The sequence below is a fragment of the Sciurus vulgaris genome (assembly GCF_902686455.1).
Source record: "Sciurus vulgaris genome assembly, chromosome: X".
NCBI classification, from domain to species: Eukaryota; Metazoa; Chordata; class Mammalia; order Rodentia; family Sciuridae; genus Sciurus; species Sciurus vulgaris.
Genome location: NC_136471.1, coordinates 101,938,483 through 101,962,199, shown reverse-complemented (window position 1 = coordinate 101,962,199; position 23,717 = coordinate 101,938,483).

The window sequence follows — 23,717 nt, the reverse complement described above, 5'->3', positions numbered from 1 at the left end:
GACTTGGGAGGCTAAGGTAGGAGGAATGCAAGTTGGAGGCCAGCCTCAGCAATTTAATGAGGCCCTACGCAACTAAGTGGGACCCTGTCTTTAAAAAAGAAAAAAGGGCTGAGAATGTAGCTCAGTGGTAAAGAGTCCCTGGGAGGAGGAGGAGGAGGAGGAGGAGGAGGAGGAGGGGGAGAGGGAGGAGGAGGAGGAGGAGGAGGAGGAGGAGGGAGAGGGGGAGGAGGAGGAGGAGGAGGAGGAGGAGGAGAAACCCAAAACCAAAACATAACAAAAAAACAAGAAACAGGGTCTTGCCATATTGCCCAGGCTTGCCTCAAACTTCTGAACTCAAGCAATCCTCCCACCTTAGCCTCCTGAGTAGCTGAGACAGGTATGAACCACTGAGCCCTACAACTCTGGATTTGAGATTGCCTAAATATGAAGATTAAATACACATTTAAATCAGATGCAAGAATGAAAACGAAAATGAAGAATCCTTGATTTCATCTTACCAAATTCAATGAGCAAACAATTGTTAAAGTTTCAATAAGAAAACTGTGTCATTTAAAAGTACGTGTGAGAATATACAGTTCCATCCTCTCAGACTTCTTTTTACTTAGTTTAGATATTATATATACTTTTAGTTTGTGCATATCTGCTCTGGCTTGGATAAAAAAAAAACTTCTGTATTAATGCAGGAATATTCGGATGTGAAATAAGAGATGGAGCCTAATCAGTCCATCTTAGTTTGAATGGACTGACTGGGTGGTAACTGTAGGCAGGTGGGGTGTGGCTGGAGGAGGTAGGTCACTGGGGATGTGCCATTGGAGAGGTTCATCTTTTCTCTCTCGCTTCCAGCCTGCCATGAACTGAGAAACTTCCCTCTGCCATGCCCATCGGCCATGATGTTCTGCTTCAACTTGGGCCCAGAGCAATGCAGTCAGCCAACCATGGATTGAACCTCTGAAACCATGAACCCAAAATAAACTTCCTCATCTAAGTCATTCTTGTCAGCTATTTTGGTCACAGCAATGAAAAGCTGACTAAAATAATTTCCAAAGTTCACAGGCTTAGGAAAAGGGGAATACAAAGTAGCCATCTTCAAGGAACTTGACCTTCTTTTCATCTTGCCAGATTTGTGGCATCTCCTTGGTTGTTACATCAACTCAACTCAACCCACCCATAATTATGGTACATAATCCTGTGTTCAGGAAGGAAGACTTGAGAAGGAGGCAGAGGCAGCTCTTTCTGATCCAGATCATTTCTTTCCTTTTCCCAGTGAAATATCTGTAATTAAGCCAGTAATGATATTTTCTGGGAGAAAGAATTAAGTGAATTTAGGAAACGAGTTTTTTTGTTTGTTTGTTTTTTGTACCAGGGATTGAACCCAGGGGCACTTAATCACTGAGCCACATCCCCAGTCCTTTTTTGTATTTTATTTAGAGACAGGGTCTGGCTGAGTTGCTTAGGGCCTTGCTAAGTTGCTGAGGCTGGTTTTGAACTTGAGATCCTCCTGCCTCAGCCTCCCCAGCCCTGGGATTACAGGGGTGCACCACAGTGCCCGGCAGGAAGTTTTCAAGCCCAACATGCATGTATCTGGAGGAAGTTGATATGCAAGATAATGTAAGAGTTTGAGTCACGATTTATCCATCCCCTTTCTGTAAAACCCGGGTGCATAGCCTGGAAGGGTTCATCTTCCCTGTGGTCTTTTCCCCCTCTCTGTGTCCTTCCCACCGTGAACAAAGGAGAAATGTTCCTCCTTCACACTCTTCCGCCATGCTGTTCTGCCTTACCTTGGACCCAGAGCAACGGAGTCATCCCACCATGATCTAAATCTCTGAAACCATAAGCCAAAATAAACTTTGCCTCCTTTAAGTTGTTCTGATCAGGAATTTTGGTTACAGCGATGAAAAACTGACAGACACATGTAAGAAACTTATTTTTAGTAACACCAATCCTGTTCTTTGGAGAAAGGGAGCTCCTCCTAAGAGTAAGGAACAGGAAAGTTTTAGAAACAGGTGATTAAAAATTTATTTTGGTTGGGCAAAGTCTTTTAAAACAAGTTCCAAAGCTCAGAATCCATAAAGCAGAAAACTGGTCGTTTTGATTATATAACATTAAAAATGTCTGTGGCTGGGTGTGTTGGTGCACTCCTATAATCCCAGTGGTTTGGGAGGCTGGGCAGGAGAATCAAAAGTTCCAAGTCAGCCTCCGCAACTTAGTGAGGCCCTGAGAAGCTTAGTGAGACTCTGTGTCAAAATAAAAAATAAAAAAGGGCTGGGGATGTGGTTTAGGGCTTAAGCGCCCCTGGATTCAATCCCTGGTACAAAAAAAAAAAGTCTACATGAAAGAAATGCCATAACTAAATACAGAAGGACAAACATAGACTAAAACCAAAACGAAAACTTCGAAATACACAGACTATGGGCTAATGTCCTGAATATACAAAGAGCTCTTACTAATCAGTGAGAAAAAAAAATCAGTAACCCAATAGAAAATAGGCAATGGTCAGGGATAGTTAGTGGCTAAGAAACATGTGATAAGATGCTAGACTTAAACTGTAATTTTAAAAATGCAAACCAAAACAATAATGTTAGTTTTTCTAATGGCCAAAGAATTCAAAGTTAAATAGAGCTAGGACTCTGTGGAAATAGAAATTCTCACCCTCTCTTTGTATTCATGCAACTTGGCAACTTTTTCAGGAGATAATTGAATAATGTCTAGCAATTCAGCAGTGTTTAGCACAACTCAAAAATGCACAAATTAAGCTGGGCATGGTGGCACACACCTATAGTCTCAGCTACTTGGGAGGCTGAGGCAGGAGGATTGAAAATTCAAGGCTGGCCTGGGCAACTTAGTGAGGCCTTGTCTCAAAATAAACTCAAAAGGCTGGGGGTGGGTAGGTGAGTGGTAGAATCTTGCACAGCTGTGGGAGACCCTTTGCCCTGTGCCCAGTACAGCAAAACAAAACACAAACTCTGAACCAGCAATTCTGCGTTGAAGAATTTATTTTACAGGTGTATCGAAAGAATGGATAAAGATAAATACGTTTATTGTGGTATTGTTTTGTCCAATAACAGGAACTGGAAAAGTGGGGTTAAGTGATCCCCAGGACATCTTTGCCATGGTAGAATGAGGTAGATTTATGAGTACCGAAGTGGAAAGATCTCTAGGTGAGAAAAATCATCATTATTATCATCAGCTTGCTAGGGATTGAACCCAGGGCCTTAGAGAATAGAGGCAAGCACCCTACCAACTGAGCTATATCCCCAGCCCATGAAAGCCCCTATTAAAGCTGTTCCTGAATGTCCTGCTTTTCTTCTCCCTCCCCATACAGGGTAGGGTTGCACTTTCCATTCCCTTTAAAGATAGATGGGAGTACATGGCCTTTGGCCAGTGATATCTGAACAGAAGTGACATGTGTCCTTTCTAGGTGAATTCCTTAAGTGTTCTATGTGACGTTGCCTGGTCTAGTGATTGTGGACACAAATGTTGAGATGGTGCCTGGGTCTCCAAGTGACTCTGGTGAGTGGGTCCCTCTTTTATGTCCCATTTGAATGTGTAGTATAATTAGGAAATAACCACTGAAATTGTGGATGCTTTTTATTACCTCAGCATATTCTGATCAGTCTTGGCTCATAAAATCTCTAAGATAATTGTTTAATGAATAAAAAAAAAAAACCTCCTGAGTGTAAAGAGTGATCTTAGTTGTGTGGATGTGTATGTTTATCTGCTTAAGAAATCTCTGAAAGTAGCCAGGTGCTGTGGTACAGGCCGGTAATCTCAGTGACTGGAGAGGCTGAGGCAGGAGGATCACAAGTTCAAGGCCAACCTCAGTAAATGAGGGAGACCCAGAGTTAAAATAAAAAATAAGCCAGGCACGGTGGTACACACCTATAATTCCAGTGGCTCACGAGGCTGAGGCAGGAGGATCATGAATTCAAAGCCAGCATCGGCAACTTAGCAAGGCCCTCAGCAACTCAGTGAGACCCTGTCTCTAAGTAAAAAATAAAAAGGGCCGGGGATGTGGCTCAGTGATAGAGCAACCCTGAGTTCCATTCCCAGTACCAAAACCTTAATAGGATTTTAACAGAGCTTACAAAAAGAGAGTTGAAAGGAGACAAAGATGGGAAGGTGATTTCTAGTTTTCACATTATAACCTGTATTGCTGGATTTAAAACAATAACAACAGAAAACAAGACCATGGTAAGTTTACATTTCAAAGTAGCTAATGTTTCCACACACGAAAACACCCATTTCTACAATGGTCATGATAGCTTTATTCATAACAGCCTCAAACTGGAAATAGCCTGTGTGTTCATGTGTAGGCGAATAACCAAATTGTGTTATATTCACGCCATGGAATCATAGAATGTGGCTATGACATAAATATGACCATCATATTATATGAATCTGTTGTGCAGTAAAATTCACACAATGGAATACTCACCATCCTGCAAGGAACGTGAACAAACTACATGTTAACAACATGGATGAGCTGGCATGGTGGTGCATGCCTGTAATCCCAGTGACTCAGGAGGCTGAGGCAGGAGGATCTGAGTTCAAAGCCAGCCTCAGCAACTTCGTGAGGCCCTAAGCAACTCAGAGAGACCCTGTATTTAAATAAAAAATAATTTGCAAAAAGACCTGGGGATGAGGCCCAGTGGTTATTACCCCTGGGTTCAACCTCCAGTACCAAGACAAACCCAACCAAAACAAAACAAAAACAAACGAAGAAAACAAACCACAACATGGATGATCACACAGTTGTAGCTTGAGCAAAAGAAACCTTGCACAACAAAGATTTACGCTTTATTCCATTTTTGCAAAGAACAGAAACTGGCAAAAGGGATTTCCGGTGTTCGAAGTCAGGATCGTGGTGACGTAAGGCGTGGGTGGAATTGGACTGGGAATGGGCTCAATGGGGGGCCTTGGGTGAGGACCACGCGGGGTGCAAACTTTCTGGAAACGGATGCAACTCTAGGTCATGCTGTGTGCACTTTTCCATATATAGCTTACACTTTAACAACAAGTTCAAAACCGAATCTAGTTAATATAAAGAATAAACAAATAGAAAGACGGCCCTTGGCTGGCTGGTGCTGGCACGCCGAGCAGAGCGGCGGCGAGCTGGCAGGCGCCTGCGCAGTCCTGCCCCGCTCCCCCTCCCCGGTGCAGGCATGGGCACATTTGTGCACTGAAGCCCCAGGGGCTCAGAGCCCTGCTCTGATCCCCTGAAGTGAATCCTGAGCAGCCTACATTCCCCCTCCATGCACGACCTCAGCGTCAGCCATTTAGCTTTGCATTAAAAAATAATAATAACCGCATTGACATCCACTGGAACTCTGGGTGGCGACCAGGGTTTTCCAGTGGGGACAGGGCGTCCTTGGCAACCAGGACAGCAGTCTCTTTCTACTGCAGGAGAGACGCAGAAACACAGATTCCAACAGGAGCTGCTGGCCTCTTGGCAGATGCTAAATGAGCTTTCTGCGGAGAATCTGTTTCATTTTTGACATAAAAAAATTATCGATTTAAGCAATTTTATAGAACAAAGAATCTAATGAAATAGAATCTTGTTGAATCCGTTTCTGTACAGCAGTAATTCTAAAATGTGGTGCATGGGCTTTTAGGGGAATCCTGGGACCTTTCCCTGGGTGCCACAAGATTAAGACTACTTTCGTAATAATTGTCATTATCCCAAGAGCATACAGTGCAGTTTTCCAGGGGGGCTACGTGGTGTTTTTTCATAAAAATGTAAAGCAAAGCTGCTCTTCTGGCTAATTTTTAAAAATAGAGTTATTTATCATAGAAATATATTATTAATTAATATATAATGGGTTTAACCGTGGCACGTGCCTCTAATCCCAGTGATTTGGGAGGCTGAGGCAAGAGGATTGCAAGTTCAAGGCCAGCCTGGGCATCTTAGCGAGAATCTGTCTGAAAATAAAATAAATTAAACCCCTGGGTTGAATTCCCAGTGACACATGCATACACATACACACATACACACAAACACAGTATATATTTAAATATATATCAATATATAAATACACATATATGTACATACTATATATACTAATATATATGATATATATATCATATATTATATATATATATATATATATATATATATATATATATATATATATAAAATGTGTTTCTCCTCTTTCTCTTCCTTGTCCTCTTTCTTTTGCAGTGCTGGGGATGGAACCTAGGGCCTCATGCATGGTAGGCAAGCACTCTATCACTGAGCTGTTATTTTTTTTTTTTTTTTTGGTGCTAGGGATTGAACCCAGGGTTGCTTAAACACTGAGCCACATTCCAAGCCCCCCTTTTTAAAAAATGTATTTTATTTAGAGACAGCGTCTCTCTGAGTTGCTTAGGGCCTCACTAAGTTGCTGAGGCTGGCCTCGAACTTGCAATCCTCCTGCCTCAACCTCCCAGCCTGCTGGGATTAGGGTCATGCACCACCATGCCTGGTTTCTCTTGCTTTTTAAAACTTTATATTATTTTACACGAACACTTTCATGCTTCTACATAGTTCACATATGTCATTAAAAATTGTTTTAGCCTGGTGTGGTGGCACATGCCTGCACCTGGCTACTTTATTTTTTTTTTTCCAAGTGGAGTCTCACTAGGTTGCCTAGGCTGGCTTCAAATACCAGGGCTCAGTTAATTGCTCCTCCTAAGGTTGAAGAAATAAAGTTAAGGAGAAAGGTGACAAAAGGGAAGGAAAAATAGACTATAGCTGTAAATCTAGAATTCCATGATGAGACTTCCTTCCCAGATCTGTTTTTCCTTTAGGCCTATCACTCCCAATTTTTTGAGAAATCTACAAATCTTAGCATTACTGTAAATTTACTTATCTATAAAAATGACCTCATTTGATTAAAACTTGTGCTGTTCACCGACACAGTATATTTTCAGATTAGATAAAACATAGGAGATGTATTTTAAAAAACCTACAATATAGCAGGACGCAGTGGCTCACGCCTGTAATCCCAGTGGCTTGGGAGGCTGAGGCAGAAGGATTGCAAGTTCAAGGCCAGCCTCAGCAACTTAGAAAGGCCCTCAGCAATTCAGCAAGACCCTGTCTCTAAATAAAATATAAAAAAGGGCTGGGGATGCAATTCAGTGGTTAAGCACCCCTGGGGTCAATTCAGATAGAGACACATCAACCTGATGATCCCAGAGAGACCAGACCACCAGAAACATCTTGCGATGTATGACCAAAGAAATGAGTTCACCAGGTTGCTCCCATTTCCATATACCTTCCCATGCCCCCCCATTTCAAAGAAGAGACCCGAAAGTGAGACGAGCCAGCATTCTGCTGTGAGAATGTCTTCACCTTTCACGTTTTCATTACGTTCTTCCTCCCCTTGGCATCCTTAACTTTTTTTGGGGGGTGGGAGTTCTGGGGATTGCACCCAGGGGTGCTCTACCAATGAGATGCATCCCTAGCCCCTTTTTTTATTAAAATCTTTTTTATTTTTACAGACTGCAGTTTGATTCATTATACACAAATGTGGTACAACTTTTCATTTCTATGGTTGTACACAATGTAGATTCACACCATTCGTGTAATCATACATATACATAGGGTAATACTGTCTGTTTCATTCTGCCATCTTCCTTTCCCCCTCCCCCTTCCCACCTCATTTTCCTCTACACCATCCAAAGTTCCTTCTTTCTTCTCTTCCCCCTTTCACCCCCCCACCATTATATATTGTCATGCACTTGAACTTGTCATGTCAGAGAAAACATTCGGCCTTTGGTTTTTTGGGCTTGGCCTATTTCACTTAGCATGATATTCTCCAACTCCATCCATTTACCTGAAAATGCCATAATTTCATTCTTCTTACGGCTGAGTAATATTCCATTGTGTATATATACCACAGTTTCTTTATCCATTCATCAGTTGAAGGACATCTAGGTTGGTTCCACAATCTGGCTATTGTGAATTGAGTAGCTATGAACACTGATGTGGCTGTATTTCTGTAGTATGCTGATTTTAAGTCCTTTGGGTATAAACTGAGGAGTGGGATAGCTGGGTCAAGTGGTGGTTCCAAGCTTTCTGAGGAATCTCCATACTGCTTTCCAGAGTGGTTGCACCAATTTGCAACTCCACCAGCAATATATGAGTGTGCCTTTTCCCCCACATGCATGCATCCCTGGCCCTTTTTATATTTTATTTTGAGACGAGGGTCTCATTAAGTTGCTCAGGGTCTGGCCTTGAACTTGTGATCCTCCTGCCTCATCCTCCAGGGTAGCTGCATTTACAGGCACGCACCATCAGGTTCGTTCATCTTGGTTCTTTTGTTTGTGTGGGTTTCAGTCTGAGGTAGACTGTTCACATAGGTATTGAAATGGTCACCAGTGTCACTAGGTTTATGTCTTCCTTAAGCCCCCAGAATCTTGGAGAATTTGCTGACTCCCTCCCCTCTAGCATTCATATCAGTCTTTGTAAAGGGCTCCGATTGGCCTTCTCCAGTCACTTGCCACCTTCAGAAGTTACTCTGGCCATCTGGGCCACCTCATCACAGAAGCATGAGATTGACAGTTCCACCCTAGTCATGCAGAGTAGGGGAGGGGAAGTTCCCCAAGGAAGGAGCTGCTTCTGTTACCAGTAGAAGGTGGAAAAGATAGGACTGGACATACACAGCAGGTGTCTACTACGGATGTTCTGGATGTCCTCTTGTGACCCAAACACTACCAAAGAAAGTGCTTAAGGGTTTCAAAACAGTCCCACCTGATTGGCATCTTTTTTCCTTTATTATTATTATTATTATTTTTTTTTTGGTATTCAAATGCCAAATTCCATTTCTTTCTTTTTTTTTTAGCATTGTTCCTATTTAAAAAAATTTTTTTATTTGTTTTAATTAGTCATACGTGACAGAATGCATTTTGACACATCATGCATAAATGGAGTAAAACTTCTCATTCTGGCCGCACAAGATGTAGGATCACACCAGTTGTATGGTCGTATATGCACAGAGGGTAATAATGTGCGATTTATTCTACTGTCCTTCCTCCCCCATACCCCTCCCCTCCCTCCACTCCCCTCTGCCTAGTCTAAAATACTGATTGGCATCTTATTTTATTTTTATTATTTTTAAAAATTTTACTGCCTTGTGGTTTGGCATTTGGTGGAGATGGTATTTCTGCCTTTCTCTGAACACCAAACAACCTAATAGGTTGAATAAATTTGTTAAGGTCAGAATGAGTCTCTATTGTCCAACATGGGACCTTACATTTTTATGTTTGTTTGTAGATGGTATGATGCATGTACACTTGAAAACAGATTATATTAACCTGTCCCATCTCTAATCTATGTTTCTTAAATTTGTATTGTTTTCGGAATTAGCGTCTAGCACGTAGTACAGACCCTGGAACCCAGTGGGTTGCCCCCTCCATTTCTGTTGAAGGAATTATTCAATCATATAGTATTTTCCAATTTGTTTTATTATCATTATTTTTATTTATTTATTTTTAATTTATTTATTTTGAATCATTGTACACAAATGGGGTACATCCATTGTTTCTCTGGTCCATTTTATTTTTGTCTACTCTTTAGAAGTGGAATATTGAGGGTTCCAATTAAAATAATATTTGTCTTTCCTTCTTGCATTTTTGTCCGTTTTCTTTTGTGGATTTTGTCACAATGGTTTGGTAATATATATATTGAGTGTTTTTGTGATCTTCATGATTTAATATATATTTTTTGCTTTTTGTATTAATTTAATATACATCTGACCATTATGTAATGACCTTATTTATTTATTGTACTGCTTTTTGCTTTGACATCTGTTTATCTGATACTAAAATAGTAATCCCAGCTTTTCTTCTGCTCACATAGAAATATCCTCTTACACTGCTTCTCTGTGGGTAATGTTTTTGGTTTCTGTGTCTCTTGAAGGAAAAAAAAAGTTGATTTTGTTTTTCATGTTTTTTTCTTTTGTACCAGGGATTGAACCCAGGAGTGCTTAACCACTGAGCCACATCCCCAGCCCTTTTTAAAATTTTTTAATTTTGAGACAGGTTCTCACTAAGTTGCTTAAGCTGGCCTCGAACTTGCAATCCTCCTACCTCAGCTTCCCAATTCTCTGGGATTACAGGTGTGTACCACCAAGCCAGGTGAGTTTTTTTTTTGGGGGGGGGGGTACCGGGAATTGAACTCAGGGGTACCCAACCACTGAGCCACATCCCCAGCCCTATTTCGTATTTTATTTAGAGACAGGGTCTCGCTGAGTTGCTTAGTGCCTCACTTTTGCTGAGGCTGGCTTTGAACTCTCAATCCTCCTGCCTTAGCTGCCTGAGCTGATTCTATTTCCTTTTAAGATTAGTTTAATTTTTATTTGTTCACTCTTACAACCTATGGAGTGTATGCAGTTTTGTTTTGTTTTGGTACCGGGGATTGAACTCAGGGGCACTCAATCACTGACCACACCCCCAGCCCTGTTTTGTATTTTACTTAGAGACAGGGTCTCACTGAGTTGCTTAATGCCTCGCCTTTGCTGAGGCTGGCTTTGAACTCCTGATCCTCCTGTCTCAGCCTCCTGAGCCGCTGGAATCACTGGCATGTACCACTACTCCCGGCTGCAGGTTTTTAAAATATCTTTTTGTTCCCCTTTGAATTAGATCAGAAGATAACCTTAACGAATCTGCTTTTTCTGAAAATTTTCTAACATTTACAGTTTCCTACATTTTCACAAGCTGGTTCTTGCATTTACTTCTGTTATTAACCTAAGACACTTTGAATTCTGGAGATGGAACTGAGGACCTGTGCGTGCTAGGCAAAGGCTCCACCAACAGATTCACATCCCCAGGCTTAGGTGGGGAATGTTAAAAGTTGTTTTCAAAACTTTATTCGTTGACTGGAGCGGTGGTGCACACCTGTAAGCCCAGTGACCTCTGAGGCTGAGGCAGGAGGATCACAAGTTTGAGGCCAGCTTCAGCAACTTAGTGAGGCCGTAAGCAACTTAGAGAGATGGTGTCTCAAAAAAGAAAAAGAGCCGGGGGTGTAGTTCAGTGGTAATGTGTCCCTGGGTTCAGTCTCCAATAACAAAACAAAACAATAACAAGAAAACCACTTTATTTTTTGTCTGTTCCTCACCAACTTCTATGGTTGCTAGATAATGATATTCACCCTGTACCAATTCTTTCTCAAAATATTTACTGATTTATTTTACTTTTTCTTGTCCAATTTGTTCTTTGTTAATGTTACAATGTACTGAACTCTCCTTTGCATCTTGCTGTTGGTAGGCCTCTATTGTCTAGAAATTTTACCTTTGGGTTAAGCCACATCTTGGAAGAGCTATGTACCTGTGCCCCATCAGGATGGGGTTTCGTAGTGTGACTTTTATGGGAATTCACTTTGACATTGTGCCATTTACCTTTTTCATCTTTCTCTCAAAGTGTCAGGTAGAATTTTCCAGAAGTTCTTGAATAGATGGGAGAAACACATAGGGAATCCAGCTGTCTTCTATTAAGTCAGACAGGAAAGAGATTTGCAAAAAATGTAAAATAATTCTTATTTATTTACTTATATATATATTTATTTATTGGTTGTAGATGGAAACAATACCTTTGTTTTTTATTGACTTATTTTTATGTGGTGCTGAGAATTGAACCCAGTGCCTCACACACACTAGGCGAGCACTCTGCCACTGAGCCACAACCCCAGCCCTGAATGATATTTTTAAAGAAATTAATGAATATCACATTTAAAAATTTCTCAGTTTGAATTTCTAAGACACTAAATATTGATAGATATAACCCCCCAACACAAAAAGCTCACAGGGGTCCTTGATCATTTTTAAGAACGTAAAGGAACTGTTGATTCAAGGTATCATTACATGGGTTTTCTGTTAATTGCGGCCTGCTGCAGCATTTCTGAATGACACAGACCAGGACTCTTGGGGGAGAACAGACTCTGTGAGACAAACTGATGAGCCACTGTGGTTGGGGAAAGATAGCAGGGCTGGGGGCCTAGGGATGAGACAAGAAGGAAGTTAGACTGCTTTGCCTAAGCAAAGGATGACAATTTGAAGTGTTTGGGGTGAGGGAGCTAGGGAGGGGAATAAAGGAAGTGAAGGAGCAGAAGTCCTCATCTTGTGGCTGGGGAGGGGGTGAAAGGAAGAGGTGCCCAAGGTAGCTTCCTTTCTGGGGACTGAAGGATTCTGGGAAAAAGAGGCTGTGGGACTCTCTCTTGACCAATTCTCCTCAGAGTCCTTCTGTTACTGCCTCCAAATTCTCAGTAAATATCTGCTGTCATTCCCAACAGACGGTGAATGAGTTTGGGGGAAACTGCTTTATTACGTGGTAGGATTTCAGTGAGTGGGGGAGAGAAAACGAATTGAAATGGGCTGAGCAATTCTGAGTAAGCAGGAAAGCAGAACCGGAAGTTGCAGGAAAGCAGAACTGGAAGTCACTGGGTAACATGTGAGGTTCTCCTGCCCCATTCAGCTATCCCAGACAAATCCCTGTAGATCGTGGTAAGGGATGTAGGGTTTCCCATCACAAGGGGATTTGAACCCAATGTGTTTCAGTTTCAAAGAGCTGGGCTTTTGTAGCTGAAGCCTGGATTGTCAATGTACTGGATAGCTATTCCCCAGAGGACTTGGCATTTAATGGCTGGAAATATGCTCACCATCCTTCTCCAGGTGCCAGGAGGAAAAAAAAAAAAATCCTTCAGCTCTTTAACTTCCTGGTGAGGATGTAAAAAGCAGGTGTTTTGGGGGAGGGGTTCTTTGTAGAGGAAGTCACATTGATTTTGCAAACATGCTACCCCAGCACTTTATTATAGTACTGCAGTCCTCTGGGGTTTTGGCAGGTTTTATCTACAGGATGGCTTTTTTTTTTTTTCTTTTTTTCAATACTGGGAATTGAACTTGGGACTTCACACGTGCTGTGCTGGCAAGTGCTCTAATGCTCTCCCATTGAGCTACATCCCAGCCCTAGGACAGCCACTTTTAATGTTTATTTGTTGTGTCGACAAAGAAAAAAGGTTTCTTTCCCATGCTTTCATTTAAATATGGGGGACTTAACTTATTTAGTACGTTGTAAAGTCTCATCGGGAGTTAGTAGTTGGAAACTTTATAGTTTTCGGGATGAAAGCAGCAATCTCTGTTATGACATCATCCCTGTTAATTACCCCTTTGCAAAAAATCTGCCGGAATGGAGAAGAGGTGGGTGTGTCTATGTGGGTATTTAACGTGATGATTAAAATAAATTAATGATAGTTTTCACTTCTCTAGCATCGTACATCTTAGGATCTTCTTTAAAAGTACTTCCACAAGCTTTAATTAGGAAGAAGTAAAACAGCTCCATTTTACAAAATGGTAGAAGGATCCTGCTTGGGCTTGGGGGGACTTTGGCAGAATAAAGCAATGGACTGAAAGTTTCTCTTTCCCTTCGACCAAGAATTGATTGACATTCACAGGTTTTAAATGAAGAAAACAGATTTGTTCACACCTTGACACTTTAGACCTCAGAGGCAAAAATTATACATTGTCCATAAGAAATTATTGCTTAATGGGGGCTGGGTGTGTAGCTCAGGGATAGGTAGGGCACTTGTCTATTATGTACAAAGCCATGGGGTTCATGTAAAAAATAAATTATGGCTTACTATAAGCCACCTCCTAAGGTTAGCTAAACAAACAAATGAACAAAAAAACAAGAAAACAGTAAATCTTAAGAAATCAAATAGACCATAAAATGCCGAAGTCCTGATTCCCAGTTTCCTCTTTAACTATTTTCAGTTTTTGGTTATGTATGGAACTGTCCTGGATCAAAAATGGAAGGGATTGGGGCTGGGGATATAGGTAGGCTCAGCAGTTGCCTAGCATGCGTGGGACCCTGAGTTCCATGCCCCGCCCCCCTCTTTTTTCCCCATACTGAGGATTGAACCCAGGGCCTTGCACATGCTAGGCAAGTGCTCTACCACTGAGCTACAGCCCCGGTTTTTATTTCATTATTTTATTTCGAGACAGGGTCTTGCCCAGGCTGGCATCCAATTTGCAATCCTCCTGCCTCAGCCTCCTGATAGCTGGGATTTCAGATGTGCACTACCATGCTTGGCACCATTATATTTTTGATAGGTCATTTCCACCTTCAGAAGGAGAAAATATGGGCAACATGATAGGGGTGAGTGGAAGGAAATGCAGAGAAAAATAGAGACTTCTTTGTTTTAAGTATCTGAAAATGACCAAACCAGGGGTGTAAATTTTAAAAGTTATTATGAAAAAAATTCAAACATACACAAAAACTAGAGAGCTCCCATGTATTCATCACCTAGTTTCCACAGTTATTGACCTTTTGCTATTCTTGTTTCTGCTAGTCTCGCCTTACTACTTGTTTTGTTGGAATATTAAAATCAAATCCCAGATATCATCTCATTTCACCATAAATACTTCTATTTTTTTTTCTAACAGATAAGAACTTGAGCTGGGTGTGGTGGTGCATGCCTGTAATCCCAGTGGCTGGGGAGGCTGAGGCAGGAGGATCACGAGTTCAAAGCCAGCCTCAGCAACTTAGTGAGGCCCTAAGTAACCCAGTGAGACCCTGTCTCTAAATAAAAATTTAAAAAGGGCTGGGGATGTGGCTCAGTGGTTAAGTACCCCTGGGTTCAATCCCTGGTTCCCCTCACCCCCACAAAAAAATAATTTGAAAAACAGAACCATAATATCATTATCACCCAACCAAAAAAAAAGTTCATTAATGTTATCTAATAATCAGTCCACATTTCCTTTCAATTGTTTCAAATTTGTCCAAAAATTGCATTCGTCAATGCCTCTCAAGTCTTTTTTTACTTGAGACCTCCCCCCTCCTTCTTTCCCTCATTCCATTAATTTGTTGGAAAAACTGAATCATTCGTCCTGCAGAACTTTCCAGTCTATATTCAGCTGATTGTATTGTTTTCTGGTGTCTTTCCACATTTCTCCGTCTCTTGCATTTCTTTAAATGGTAGTTAGATCTGCAGGCTTGATTAGCTCTGGGTTCTTTTTGTTTTGTTTGGGGCTTTGATTTCTATCGCGTCGCATTACATCAGGAGGCACATGATATTCTGGTGTGCCATCTGGGGTCATGAGAAGACTGAAGAACAGGACCTGTCATGTCATAGCAACTCCGTGGCTTTCTCATTCTATTACCTCTGCACCGAGTAGCTGTGATTTTGATTTTTTTTTTTTTTTTGAAAAGCATTTGTTCATATTTAATGAACGTCTGGAGCTCCATGTGGCTTCAAGCCACCAGGACCCAGGCACCCCCAACGCCCTTCATTTTCTCCCCAGTTCTTCTGCCGAAGGATTTGGCCTTCACGATGACAGGCTGCTCTGGGAGCTTTCCCTTCCCCAAAACTCTGGAGTAACCCCATCTCATCAATGATGAGAGCGCCTCCAGTCTTGTTTGGGGCAGCATTTACTCGCGTCTGCTCACTGATCAACGTCCACAATTGATCAAGGTTAACATTTGGGCAGAAGCTCTGGTATCCTCTTTCAGTGGTAATGCATCCTTCCAACTTTCCCAAAGTAACCTGGGTGATACTTGTCGAAGTTAATCCTGTGGCTATACATGCCATCAGTATTTCCCCAGCCTCCTGGATGCTTCCAGTGCGTGCAGATGCGGCTCACGTGGCTTCGCGTTGCCCTGAAGTTTCCCAGTCGTCCTCAGTCTCAACACCCGTCTGCAGTGAAAAAAGAGAAGCCTCTGCGAAGTCTCGCGAGATATGGAACGCAGAGGCACGTGATTTTTTTTTTTTTTTTTTTTTTTTGGTGGTGCTGGGGATGGAACCCAGGGCTTCATGCATTTAGGTAAGTGCTGTACCACTGACCTACATCTCCAGTCCTTTTTAATTTTTTATTTTGAGACAGGGTCTCCCTAAGTTGCTCAGGCTGACTTTGAACTCTTGATCCTCCTGCCTCAGCCTCCCGAGTGGCTGCCATTACAAGCGTGCGTCGCCACGCCTGGCTAATCACTCTTCTTATCAATGCTTTCCCCACCTTTGGACGGTGCTACCACTTAGCAATCCAGTGACCCAAGTATCTTTGATGGCTTGTCTTCTGAAATAACAAGATGTTCAAGGATGGTGCTGTACTTTGTCTTCCCCACAACTGTGATAGAAATTGCGAGATGTCCTTAACTTTCCTATGTTCATATGTGAATTCATGACCAGTGAAACTCTACATCATGCACAAGCACAAGAATGGGACGTTACACTCCATGTATGTGTGATATGACAAAATGCATTCTACCGTCGTGCATATCTAAAAAGGACAAATAAAAAAATTGTGAGATGGCCTAAATTAAGTTACAGACCAGAGAATGAAGGAAGGAGATAACTGAAGTTTATTTTAACTGACAGCGTACAGCTCAATCGAAAAAAAAAAGGAAAAAAAATAACTGCTTCACATTCCTGTAAACATTGCATTCTGCTTTCCGAACCGACCGACCAAGAAACAGCAAAAACTTCGGTTTATGCACTAATCTATCCTAGGACTTTGCCTGCTTCACGTAGTCCAGCCCCTTTTACCTGTTCAATATATTCAATTTGTCTCCCTCAAATTTCATTACAAAATATCCTGGCACCTTAGATCGGAGGACATTTTCCAACTGCTATCTGGCCATGCTGCTGGTGGCTTACGAACCACTCCTCCTTTCACCTTTTAGTATCTGTATCACTGCAATAAACCTTTATTTCAAAAAATCTCTGAGTCTCAACAATTGATTGAGCAAGTGAAGAAGCAGGCTTTTTTGGCAAGGGGCTTCGGTTCCTTAGGGTGGGAAATGAAGAGACACCTACATTGGATGCCACACACAGAGTGATGATTTCAGACGAGGATCCGAGGAGGTGTGTTTTGGGGCACCGCCTTTGTTGAGTGGGGATGGCAGGAAGAGACCCTAAAGCAACCCTTCATTTACACGTTATCATCCGCCTTCAGAGCTACACTGCAGAGTCAGGAGGTCAGGACTTGGGAGACCCTCCCCAGGGTGTGGCCTTTGGCAAATCGGGCCCCGCCCCGAACCCCTTGCAGCTGGACCTTCTGCGGCTCCAGGTGGGTGACTAACGTTTCCGGCACAGGCGCACCCAGGGACTTTCCCGGGCTTTGGCCCCTGCCCCCCACCTCGCCCCGCCGGTGCCGTGTCGGGGCGGGTGCGGGGAGCGGGCGCAGGCCGGGCCGCCCCACCCCAGCTCCGACACCTTGGCGCCCTCTGGCGGCCGCACTAGGCGTGGCGGGGCTGGCCGGGGGCGGGGCTTGGGTCTGGCTCTTCGGCCCTGGGGCGGGGTGGGGCTGGGGCGGTGGTTGCCCGCAGAGGCTGCAGAGATTTCGCAAGGACGTGACCTTAAGGAGAAACCCCCCTTCTACTGTGTCACACGTGGTTGCCAACCGGGGCTAGCGAGCTGAACTTGTTCTCCGAAGCCCGGGGAGGGAGGGCACGAGGGAGGGGCTGGGCTGAAACGTCCAGACTGGTGACTCGCTGGCTCTTGCCCCTGCATTACCGCGGCGGCGCGCCCGGCGCCCCCGGGGCCTGGAAAGGGGGTGCGAGCCTGCACCCAGACTGCATCCGGGCCTGCAGTGGAGATGACGTCATTCCACTGGGAGTCAGCAGAATGAGGTCACTGTCTTCTCCCCCTCCCCCACTCCGATTCCGAGAACTGAGGCCCCTGAGCCCAAGCCGCTCTAACCAGCCCCCACAAGCTGGGCTGGAAGGTGGGAAATGAAAGGTGGGGGAAGTAGGGTGCTTTGCAAATAAAGAACAAGGGAGTCACGTGGTACAGCCACAGAATGTGTTCAGTTAAGGCAGTTCGGGGGTGTCCGGCAAGAGAGGGGAGGCTGCCCTGCCCCCATCCCTTTCTCACGCAGGCGGCCAGGGTAGCCCTGGGGGTTGGTTTGTGTCCCTGTCTTGCTCGGGCGCCAGAAAAAGTAGGAACTAGGAGGCAGGAGGATGGCTCCTAGCTCCACCTTCATCTAACTGTCACCCTGGAGAGCAGGCCACTTAAACCTTTCTGGGCCTCAGTTTCCTCACTTGAAGGATGAGGGGTGTAGATTAGATTACAGAATATGTTTCCAGCCCTATATATGGCTGGGGATCTGATAGGTGGGTGCCACCTGTCCTGAGACCATCTAGCAAGTCAAGGCAAAAAGGTAGGACCAGGGGCCATCCTGTCACCCCAGTTGTCTAACTCAAGTTCTCACACACGCTTTGGTTCTCTTCAGCAAGCATCTGAGCATCTCTGCCTGGACGCCAAACAGGCTTGTCCCTGTTGTTTGCGGCATCTGGGGACGAGTACGCAGGGAGGATCACATACGATATGTCTACATATTTAAAAATTATAAATCAAGTTAAGCTCACAAACGGTTCAATAAAATATGTTCTATCCTACCTTGACGGATATACTTTGTAACAGTTCAGAAGGTGAAGTTTAAGTTTGGAATTCTTGTATTCCTTAGCACTCAGTGCTGGAAGGTGTGGGCATAGAGAGTGGCCCCAGCTCAAAGGACATGGTGTGGCTTCCTTCTCTTCGAAGACTGGGTGCACTCCACACCACAAGGGCCCTTTCCCACAAGTCCAAGTTCTGTCTAGATTCCTGTAGACAGCTGTACTTAGCAGGTGTACATTGGTGACACAATCTACCTTCAGGAGAACAGACCAGGAGAAGTGGGTTCTGAATCTGTTGAGTGGAGAATTCTGAGGTCCCAGGTCCCTAAAATATGGTTCTGGGTGAGCACATTCTTTGTCCCTGGTGACTCCTTGCCCCATGTCTTCGTCCCTCTTGCCCCATCTGAAGGTGGTACTGGCCAGGTTTGTGGGGGTGCAGACTTGGATCCAGCACAGCCTCTTCACCGAGGCCGTCCACCCAAACACCATGAACTGTTAGGTGGACGGAAGGTGATACCAATGCAGTAGGGCAGTTTCCAGTGGCCACAGGCTGGTGAGCCCCTGAGGGCTAGTGTCACCGATCAGAGCAGGCTGAGACCTTTCAGCTCATCCTGGCGTAGCTCCCTAGTGGCGCCAGTCTGGACACCTCTCCCTGCACCATGTCACCTTGGTAATCGGCCCTCCCTACCTGTTCCAAGGTGGGGAAGCTTAGCTACTCAAAGCTTTCAGTAGGAATTCTGCCCCTCCCCCACTCCCCATCGCCTCCTTCGCTATGAGTTGATACTGAAAGGAAATTTTCTTTTCTCCACCCTTCTGTCTTTTGCACTGGGCATTGAACCTTGGGGTGCTTTATCACTGAGTGACATCCCCAGCCCTTTTTATTTTTTATTTTGAGAAACAGTCTCACTTCATTGCCCAATCTGTCTTGAAACTTGCAATCCTCCTGCCTCAGCCTCCCCAGTCACTGGATTATAGGTGCGTGCCACCATGTCTGGCTGCAAAGAAGTTTTCTTTGGGACAGTGCATCTACAGCCTTTTGCCTGGTAGCCAGAGACTGCTGGGAATTTAACTGGGATTGGTGGATAAATGGCTAGGCTCCTTGGCCCACGGTTGAGAGGAATCAGATGGGCGTTTGGAAGGATAAAGCCATAGTGGCCCATAGTGGTGACTTGCTTGACAATATCCTTATTTCTACCTCCCCTGCTCCCCTGGTGGAGTCTCTCTCAGCCACCTCCTAAGTGAAGGCCTTTGGTCTGTATCTTTGTCGCCAGATCTGCTTCTGGGGGAACCCAAATCAAGGCTAGGATGCTGCAGTGTCTGAGCCTGATTTTTGCCATCTGTGAACAAAGGTGTGGAATGAGGTGATTGCAGGCTTTGCTTCCAAGTCTCTGCAGTTTGCGCTGTCAACCTTACTCCAATGAAACAGGACATCTTGCTTTCTTTCATTCAGTGTCGGGCTAAATACCCTTGCACCGTCTGCACCTGCGCAATGGTTTTGTCTCCATGCGCTGGTGTATATGTGTGTGAAGTGGGGGTGGGGGCCAAGAAATAGACAGAATCTGGTTTGGACAAATATATGAAAAAATGTTCACTATCTCTAGCAATTAGAGAAATGCAAGTTGCAACTACACTGAGATTTCATCTTACTCCCGTCAGAATGGCAATTTTCTTTTTCTTTTTTTTAATTTTTAGAGTTCTTAAAAAGATGATTTTGATTTTTTAACATGTTTTATTTTTACAGACTGCCTTTTGATTCATTGTACACAAATGGGGCACAACTTTTCATTTCTATGGTTGTGCACGATGTAGATTCATACCATTCGTGTAATCATACATGTACATAGGGTAATGAAGTCTCAGTCCACCATCTTTTATACCCCCACCTCCTCATCCCTCTCATTTCCCTTTATGTAATCCAAAGTTCCTCCACTCTTCTCCCACCCCTCACCCCCACCCCCATTATGTATCATCATCCACTTATCAGAGAAAACATTCGGCCTTTGGTTTTTGGGGATTGGCTTATTTCACTTAGAATGATATTCTCCAATTCCATCCATTTATCTGTAAATGCCATAATATTATTCTTCCTTATGGCAGAGTAATATTCCATTGTGTATATATACCACAGTTGATTTATCCATTCATCTGCTGAAGGGCATCTAGGTTGGTTCCACAATCTAGCTATTGTGAATTGAGCTGCTATCAACATTGATGTGGCTGTGCCACTGTAGTTTGCTGATTTTAGGTCCATTGGGTATAAACCGAGGAGTGGGATAACTGGGCCAAAAGGTGGGTCCATTCCAAGTTTTCTGAGGAATCTTCGTACTGGTTTCCAGGGTGGCTGCACCAATTTGCAACTCCACCAACAATGTACAAGTGTGACTTTTTCCCCACATCCACGCCAACACCTATTATTGTTTGTGTTCTTGATAATAGATTTTCAAGAATACAAGTAACAAAAAATGCTGGCGAGGATGTGGGGGAAAATGTTCACATATACATTGTTGGTTGGACTGCACATTGGTGCAGCCACTCTGGAAAGCAGTATGGAGACACCTCAGAAACCTTGGAATGGAACCACCATTTGACCCACTTATCCCACTCCTCGGTTTATACCCAAAGGGCCTAAAACCAGCATACTATAGTAACACAGCTACATCAATATTTATAAGCAGCTCAATTCACAATAGCTAAGCTATGGAACCAAACTAGGTACCCTTCAACAGAGGAATGGATAAAGAAAATGTAATATACATACACAATGGAATATTACTCAGCCACAAAGAAGAATGAAATTATGGCATTTGTTGGAATGGATGGAACTGAAGATTATCATGCTAAGTGAAATAAACCAATCCCCCAAACCAAAGGCTGAATGTTCTCTCTGATATGTAGATGTTGACGCACAATAAGGGTGGGGGAATAGAAGTTCATTGGACTAGACAAAGGGGAAAGGGGATGGGGGATGGGAATGGGAAAGACATAGAATGATTAGAACATGACTTTCCTATGTTCATATATGAATACATGACCAGTGAAATTCCACATCATGTATACCAGAAGAATGGGATCCTAATTAGAATAAGTTATACTCCATGTATGTATACTATGTCAAAATACACTCTACTGTCATGTTTATCTAAAAAGAACAAATTAAGAAGTTATTAAAAAAAAAGAATCTGCTCCGTGTCTGAGCTTCCTCTGAGTGCCCACAGGGGACGCCTGAACATCTGAACCCAAAGGAGGATTTTTGTCTTTTCCTTTAATTAGAAGCGCTCTGTTGGGGCCCTACTGGCTGTCCCCACTGATGGAGCTTTTCTAGATGCCCTGTAAGGACAAAGAGATGTTTCCCCGGTTGCCTCTATTTCACATGCTCACTTAGCATGCCCCTCCCCTCTCCTCTTGCCCCTTTTATCTGCTACCAAATGCATGGTGACCCGGAGCTAGCATGGGTGCAAACCCGCCTCAGGGGCCCCAGGGTGGCTGGGGCTGCCTCTGAAAGGAAGGTCCTTCTATCTTTCCCATTAACAGGGTCTTGCCTGAAGTTTCTCCTTGGGGACATGTCAGTCAATTGCAATAAGAAGGCAATAATCCCTGTCCCTTGCCCTTGGCCCCCTTTTTTGGCTTTGAGCAAGGTTTTGATTTCAAGGTCTATTCGTCCCCTACTGACCAGGTGGATGGGTGCCTCCCTGGGTCCTCCGGGATTGTCTGATTACTTTCCAACTTTCCATTTGGGAGAAATGGTTGATTCCGCAGGTGGACAAGGTGTTCCTCAGTGAGTTCCTCGTGCTAGAGTGAAGTAGGATAGAAGAAAGAGGAAAAAGAGAAAAATGAGACAAAAAGAAGGATAAGGAAATATAATTTTAGTTTAAAGTTCATTATATCATTTCAGGATGGGTCACTCCCAAATTTCTGGGAAATCTGTAAATCTCTCTCTCTCTCTCTCTTTTTGGTACCAGGAATTGAACCCAGGAGTACTTAACCACTGAGCCACATCCCCAGCCCTTTTTATTTTTTATTTGAGAGCAGGTCTCTAAATTGCTAAATTGCCGAGGCTGGCTTTGAACCAAGATCCTCCTGCCTCAGCCTCCTGAGCTTCTGGGAGTAGATTACAGGTGTGCGTCCCCTGCCGAGCTATAAATCTTAAAGTTATTGCAAATGTACTCATTTATGATAATTACCTTGTGCACTGTTAATTATCCTATTTGATTAATAGATCTAAGCAAAGAGAGCTACAACATTAGAAGAAATCTATAATTTAGAGGACTTTCCAATGTCATCTGCTGATCAGATAATGAAGACCTCATGGGTCTAAGGATCCTGAGAGCAACTAGATCACGATAAATCCTCTTGTGATCACCAGACTGATATCATCCCCACATAACTACCAGTGCCTACCTGTCACCATGTTTCCTTTAAAAGAAGAGCCAGAGAGCCAGGTGCATGCCTGTAATCCCAGTGGCTCAGGAGGCTGAGGTAGGAGGATGGCAAGTTCAAAGCCAGCCTCAGCAACTTAGAAAGGCCCTGAGCAATTTAAGTGAGACCCTGTCTCAAAATAAAAAATAAAAAGGGCTGGGGATGTGGCTCAGTGGTTAAGCACCCTTGGGTTCAACCCCTGGTACCAAAAAAATAAAACAAATGAACAAAACCAAACAAAAGTACACCAAAGAGCCCAAGAATCCCCCAAACTTCTCTTACTCTCAAGATGGCCCACATGCTCCCTTAAAGTGTCTTCCTGACTTTATCCCAAAGCATCTCTCTGTTGAGATAGCTTCTATTCTCTCTTAAATATGTATCTGCTTTCTTAAATAAATCTCCATCTGTGTCTCTCACTGGTGTTGCTGAAATTCTCTTCTGTCACTTACACCAAGGACACCACTTGTCCTGAGTCAAGCATGCCCCATGGGCCTAGGAGCTCCTGGAGATGGCAACACTGGCTCAGGAAGCTGTGGACAAGGACAGGGTTTTAGGTAGACAGGCTGGCTCTTACAGCCATGTTTCAGACTCTCTCAGCCTGCGGAGGGGCGGGGGCTTCATTAGACCAAGGTTTGCAGTGAAGGTACAAAGACATATCCAGTGCTGGTGGTCACAAAGAGAGTGCTGTCCTCCACTCCCATGGAGGTAGGCCGAGCCCACCAGGGGGATAAGGGCTTCATTTGGGGGGCTCCCTCCACCCACAACTCTACCTCATCCCCAGAGGTTAGACCCATTCAGCCACGGTTTGGCTTTTAAGGCCCCAAAGGAAGACAACAAAAATTCCCCTGGGCACAGTGACCTCAGATGTCTCGATTCCCACCCAGATCCCTTGCTGTGGGAGGGGAACTAACTCTAGCCTTCATCCCATCAGTGCTGCAAGG